Genomic DNA, 7,564 nt, shown 5'->3' with positions numbered 1-7,564 from the left:
TTGGAAATGGGTAGGCCGGCAGGAGCTAAGGGACAGATGGGACAGGTATTAAAGAATCATGATTTTAGAGGGAAAATATAACTCCCTTTGAACAAATAAAGGGTGACTGGGGGATTATCCTTAACTGTTGATTTCATTAGTGAATTTGCAATACTTAGAAGGATGGGCAAAGAATGAAAAGGCAAGTATATAAGGTGGGCGGTCTAAGAAGCTGAGTGATTCGTTGAGAAGAGAAAAAGAAACATTGAAGTAAAACCCAAGACTGCAATACACTTCTGAAAAAAGACTTTTCAGAATTATTAAAAACTAGGGAAGTAGAGTTTATGCTGAAGAATCTGTATATAAAATTACTATAAAGCTGTTCTACATCACTGTCCAGCGTGTAGTATTTTACATACCACAAAATAGTAATCATTGTATGACCAAGTAAATTAGTAAATTGATAAAAAAAAAAAATGAAGCAAGACTTTAACTCTGGTTTCCATAACCCCTTCAATATTAACATTCTATAAATCTAAAATCTCTATTCCCATATCCTCATTCTTCTAAGTCAGGCACATACAGGGCAGCTGTCACCAAGAAGCCACTTCCAAAAAAATAAATCCTGCTCCAGGAAATTTCTAAATTATACTTATCCTCCCTTGCTCTTTGCTTTCAACCATTTTTATCTTGGATCCCTAGTGCTATAGAGCAGATTGCCATCTTGTTTTTATACTGTGTTTTGATAACTATCCCTTTGTATTCTCATTTTGTCCTGACTCTGCTTGTCACAGGGTCTCAGCTTTGGGCTTTTCCTCATGTAGGGGTATCGCAAAGATGTGGAGAATCCTACCTTAGCTTCCAACTATTATGAGGAGGGGAGCTGAGTCACATTTGTTCAGCACCAATTCTCATGTAACTATTACATTCTGTCTTCCTTTCTAGCTTTGGACACAGTTGCTATTGTTGTTCTTTTTACTTTGCTTCCTCCCATTTACTTCCTACACGTACTTTACCTTCACTTTTGCTTTCATCACTACACCTCACTTTTCTTACACGATGACCAGTGAGCAGTCCCCTTGCTGGGATCTTCAAAGGGAAAACCCAAATCCTTAACGTACTTGACTGTGTTCCGAATTAAACATTCCCTTCTGAATAAATACTTGATTTTCCATATATCTCTCTGATAACTCTTTCTTTTGTTTATCAGAATCCATTTCCTCCACTTGCTCCTGAGATCTTCTCTGGGACCTGTTTCCCAGCTAGAAGAGCATTTTCTTCTATTTGTAAGACCCCTGTCAACTATTGCTCACCTGCCCAAATCTCTCCCTGGAGTTCTAGACCTAAATATTCTTGTACTTACTAGTAAGCATCCCCACCCCATTGTCAGATCACGTACAGTGAAGGAAATCATATTTTCAAAAAAAACAAAAAACGTAACATCAAGTTGGTATCATCTGTCTAAAATAATAAGTGTCTCTATTTCTAGGAAATGGTTATGTTTATGACTGTTAAAAATGTTAGAATTATAACCTAGAATCTTAGAACATAAAAATTACTGAACCATATAGGAAAATAATACAAGATGACACTTAGTAAGCACACACTTTGTCCCAGGAACTGTTTTAAGTCTTCCGGATGTGTACAATCATTGAATCCTTGGAACCACTCTATAAAGTAGCACTACAATTATTGGCATTTTACAGATGAGGAATCTGAATAGAGAGCAGCATTTTTTCCAAGTCACATAGGAATAAAGTGGCCTAGGACTTAAATTCATGCCCCGATGTCAGGGTTCACATTCCTTATCATCTTTGACTTCCTTCCAGGAAGACTCTGAGAGATTGTAGCACATTGTTAATGAAATACTAGAAGACATTAGGAAACACATAAAAGAGATGAGGAGATAAAATGACTCTCTTTGGATATAGAAGAAAACTCTGAAACCAGACAATGACTCAAAATATGAGGAAGATCCGATACAAAGTAGATAATTTTAATGCTATGGTCAGGATGGAAGATCATAATATAGAAATTTGTGTTTCAGTTGAATCACTGCCATCGATGTGTTGCCTTCTCAGGGGACTGCTAATTCGATTTATAATAGGATGCATTATATATACACGTATGTATGCATATTATAAGGCATTAACAATAAACTTAATAGGCAATAAGATCTGCTATAATAGTACACAGTACATTGGGTACAACTGAGTTTTTTTCTTTCATTAGCTATGGGAGAATTTTATTTCTTCTGTTATGAATTCACCTCAACACACTGAGTGCATTGGCATTTCCTAAAAGACTCCATTATATAAAACAACACACAATAAAAAAAATGTATATGTACTTGTGGATTGGGAAGACAACTTGAAATGGATTTAGGAAAACTGGGCTTTGATAGAGTTAACAGCTGTTCTATTTGGCCCCAAACTGGAAGTCCCATGTCCTGGGAAACTTCTCAGTCCCAGGAAAACCAAAGTGTTTGGTCATAGCTAGATCCACTTCTGTGAATTACCAGCCTTAAAACTCCAGGCAGATCCTTAAGTCTTTCTGATCCATCTTTCCTCATCCATGAAATGAGTCATCCCAGCACTAATGGGGCTGTGTGGACAGTGGTGCTACTGAGTCAAAGCAGGCATGTTCCCTGTGGGTGTGGGGGACCCTGGATGTGGTTCTCCTACTTTGTGTGGAGCACTGGCATTTTTCTCTGTAATGCTCATCAAGCTTAAACCTAGCATGTATAACACCGTGTTGACCATTGCTTTATCTGTAGCTATAGTCAGAGCCTGACATAGTTTATCATCAGTCACTCTTTGTTGGATAGACAAATGGGTCTGGGGCAAGAGACCTTGGAATAGAAAAGTGGTCATAGGGCACAGGTATTGCCCTAATCTGCATCTGTCACCCACACTGTTCTCTAATGTCTTTCTGTAGCATTCCCTACTCCTTAAAAATACTTGCCTGGTTTACCACATATACACCAAATGGGAGATAGGTAGAAGGCTTTTTGGCGGAATCCAGCAGTGCAACAAACCTAGGGGTCTCTAGGCAGGAGTGGGGGCAGGACTTAAGAGCCTTTGCATGGACTGTATTTACACTACCTTGGCTACTATTTCTGAGGATGAAACATACTAAAAACACAGATTTTTTAGAGACTGAAATGTTGGGTAATTGTGTTTTGTGGAGATGAGGGTGTCAGTGTAAATATTTACCTTATTCATGCTTCCTCTTCCTTATTTTGTAAAACCGTATGAATGTTCCTAGTCATTACAAGAGGGGTGGAGTAGGAGGCTGATTGATTGATTTCAGAAAGAAATGGCTTTTTTCAAGTGACCATTGAAGCTAGGGTTTGAATAATGTGTTTGAAAATTAGAGGGTTGAAGCTACGCACTAAAAGAACGATAGCAGTAATTTTCACAGATGTCATGTGAATGAGCCAAAGGAATCAATGGAGCGCAAAAAAAATCAGTGACCTGAATATATTTCATATACTCATATTTGAAAACCTGCGTATAATATAAATGTCTCTGTTGAGGCAGTGTGACTAAGCATTTATTTATCCAAAATCTTAAAGACCTATTATGTGTGAGAATTTTGGTCAAAGAAACTGGACATATGCATCATGAATCTTTTTGGTTATTTCCAAGTTTAAGGCTCTCGTCTTCCACCATAGAAGCCTCACTACTGGGTGCCTTGTAAATATCCGCTGTTAATGAGAGTTTTAAAAGGACTTACTCTTCCTTCCTTTGGAGGAAAGAGTGTATATCATATAATGGAAAATTACATCAAGGAAAAACTGGCCATATAGTCTAGACGGTGGAAAACAGATGTCAGGCACATACGTTAGGTTGAAAATAGCAGTTAGATTAAACAGAGGAGCAGATTCATTTTAATGACCCTGAGGTTATCTCCTGGAACTCAGGGACATAAAAGCAGTCAGATTTCAGGAAAGTCTGCCTCTGAAGTCTGCTCAGTCATCTCCGGAAAGGATGCTGCTCATCACGAGAAAGCAGGTGAGAGAGTGGGTGACTCAGTGGGGAGTCTCCAAAGTTACTAGGAAAACATTAACTCTGAGGGACAAATAAATGGCAGATGCAAGACTTGTGGGTTTGAGTCAGTTCTGAGTCTTCCTACATCAAGAACATGAAAAAAAAAAAAGGAAAAAAAAAGACATTTATTTTTCCGTTTTTCTGGATTGTTTTCCTTCTGAGGAGCCTTTTGCTTAAACTAAAATGGCATCACCTGCGCATGGCTTCCTAGAGCAGGAACTGTCAAATCGTGAAGTGCAATTATTATAATATATATATTTTAGCATTGTGCCTACCATAGTAGGAGTCTGTTGACACATTTTAATGAAAATGCCTCACCCTCAGGATTTCTCAGGTCTCTGTGGCCTAAAATGAAGTGAGGAATTAGAGTTAAGTGAGTATTACTGACTGTCCATAGGGGCAAAATAGTTAATTCAAAATGCTGAACAGAAATTATAAAGTAAATTTTCAGGCTCAATTGTTTGATTGCTTTACCTTGTGTGTGTATCTGTTTCCAGCAGATACAACCTCTGCTGTTTGGTGTAAGCTCTGCCTCCCTGGTTCCACCAGGTTTGTACATCCCAATTGAAAAAAAAAATTGCATGCCTCCCTAGGGACTCGTTTTCAGTGTCCTCCATTTTTTTTTTTTTTAAATTTTTTTAATGTTTTTTATTTATTTTTGAGACAGAGAGAGACAGAGCATGAACGGGGGAGGGGCAGAGAGAGAGGGAGACACAGAATCGGAAGCAGGCTCCAGGCTCCGAGCCATCAGCCCAGAGCCCGACGCGGGGCTCGCACTCACGGACCGCGAGATCGTGACCTGAGCCGAAGTCGGATGCTTAACCGACTGAGCCACCCAGGCGCCCCTTCAGTGTCCTCCATTCTTAAAATTACTTGTTCAAGATTTCTGATGAACTCTGATGAATTCATGATTTTCCTTATGAATTGGAATAAATGGTGAATTTATACTTCTTTGCCCATTTAACAATTTTTTTTTGACAGCTTACTATGCTCCAGGTTCACGTCTGGGTTCTTGGAATACATTGGTGAATAAACCAAAAATACCTCCCCCCAAGGAGCTTATATTTCGGGGAAGAAAGACAAACGTCATAGACATAAGAAATAGTAAATTATATATTAGAAGGTGATAAGTGCTATGGAGAGAAAAACGGAGGGAGGTAAAGAGAATAATTATGTTGAGTTGGAGTATGTGGAGTTGGGTGGGTGGAATTTAGTTTCAATTCAGAATAGTGTGGTTTATGTATAGCTCATTGATCAAGTGACTCTCAGAGCCAAAGACTTGAAGTTAACAAAATGAGCCATCCTGAGGGAAAAGCATTCTCAGGCACAAATAATAGTGAATGCCAAGGTGCTAAGTAGGGAGAGTCCTGGTATGTGCATGGGCAGTAAGGAGGCTGGTGTTGTTGAAGTGGGGTGGGTCAGTGAGATGAGACTGTGCGTGGGTCAAAGAAAGGAAGGGGTTTGAGATGACAGCCTGTAGGCCATGTAGAGTTGAATGAGTTGTATTATGTCCCCCTCCTCACCCTTTTGCATCTGTTGAAGTCCTAACAACGAGTAGTTTAGAAAGCTGCTTTATTTGGATATAGGGTCATTGCAAATGTAACAAGGTGAAACCATACTGGGCTTCGAAGGGGCCCCTATTCCAATATGACGAATATCCTTATCAAGAGGGGCAATTTGGAGATAGACACACAGGCTAAGTCCATGTGAAGATAAAGGCACAGACTGGGGAGTTGCTTCTACAAGCCAAAGATTGCCATAAAATCACCAGATGCTAGGGGAGAAACATAGAACACATTCTCCCCCACAGCCTTCAGAGGGAACTGACTCTGCCAACACCTTTAACCTGGCCTTGAACACCTTGAACACACGAAGCCTCCAGAACTGTGAGACCATACATTTCTGTATGCAAGTCGCCTTTTTATGTGGTATTTTGTTACTACAACACTACCAAACTGATACATAGGGAATTCAAAGGATTTTGGCTTTTACTCTGGTGGACAGAAGAGGAAGTAAAGAGTTTTGAGTAAAGGTAGGGCATAGTCTGATATATATATATATATATATATACACACACACACACACACACACACACACATACATACACGCACGCACACACATAAATATGTATATATACATATATACATATACAGATATATATACACATATATACATATACGTAGACATGAATACAGACATACAAATACGTAGACATACGTATATATACATATATATACATGTATATATACACACATACACGTACATATATACACACATGTATACACACACGTATACACATACATATAAATATATATGTACACATATATAAACACATATATAAATATATATACACATACATACTTTACCACTTAAAATGTTTATTTTAAAACTTTAATTCCAGTATGTTTAATATATAGTGTTACATTAGTTTCAGGTATACAAAGTAGTGATTCAACAATTATATACATTATACAGTGCTCATCATGATAAGTGTACTCTTAATTCCCTTTACTTATTTCATCCATCCTCTCACCAATCTCCTCTCTGGTAATTATCAATGTGTTCTGTATAGTTAAGAGTCTCTTTGTTTCTTTGTCTCTATTCATTTATTTCTTAAATTCCACATATGAGTGAGATCATATGGTCTTTGTCTTTCAATGACTGATTTATTTCACTTACCAATATACTCTCTAGATCCACCCATATTTTTGCAAATGGCAAGATTCCATCCTTCTTTATGGCTGAGTAATATTTCATTATATATTCTATACCAGTTTTTCGTTATCCATTCATCTGTCAATGGACAGTGAGTTGCTTCAATAATTTGGCTATTGTTGGGTGCCTGGGTGGCTCAGTTGGCTAAATGCCGGACTTCAGTTCAGGTCAGGATCTCCTGATTTGTGAGTTCAAGCCCCATGTTGGGCTTTGTGCTGATAGCTTGGAGCCTGGTGCCTGCTTTGGATTCTGTGTGTTTCTCTCTCTGCTCCTCCCTGCTCATGCTCTCTCATTCACTCTCTTTGAAAACATAAACATTAAAAAAAACCCATAATTTGGCTGCTATTACTAGTGTTGCAACAACATAGAGGTGCATACAAATTTTGCAATTACTGTTTTCATATTCTTTGGTTAAATATCCAGTAGTGTGATTACTAGATCATCTGGTCATTGTTTGTAATATTTTGAGGACCCTCCATAGGTTACACAGTTGTCGCATCAGTTTGCATTCCCACCCAGAGTGCACAAGGGTTCTTTTTTCTCCCTACTTTTCCCAACATTTGTTTTTTGTGTTTTTGATTTTAGCTATTCTAACAGGTATGAGGTAGTACCTCCTCATGGTTTTAATTTGCATTTCCCTGATGATTCGTGATGTTGAACAACTTTTCAAGTGTCTGTTGGCCATCTGGATGCCATCTTTGGAGAAATGTCTGTTCATGTCTTTTGCCCATTTTTTAAAATATTTATTTTTGAGAGAGAGTGTAAGCATGGAAGGGCAGGGAGAGAGAGGGAGACACAGTAAATGAAGCAGGCTCTAG

Source organism: Leopardus geoffroyi, chromosome A1 (assembly GCF_018350155.1).
Source record: "Leopardus geoffroyi isolate Oge1 chromosome A1, O.geoffroyi_Oge1_pat1.0, whole genome shotgun sequence".
NCBI lineage: Eukaryota > Metazoa > Chordata > Mammalia > Carnivora > Felidae > Leopardus > Leopardus geoffroyi.
Note: the sequence above shows the minus strand (reverse complement) of the source record.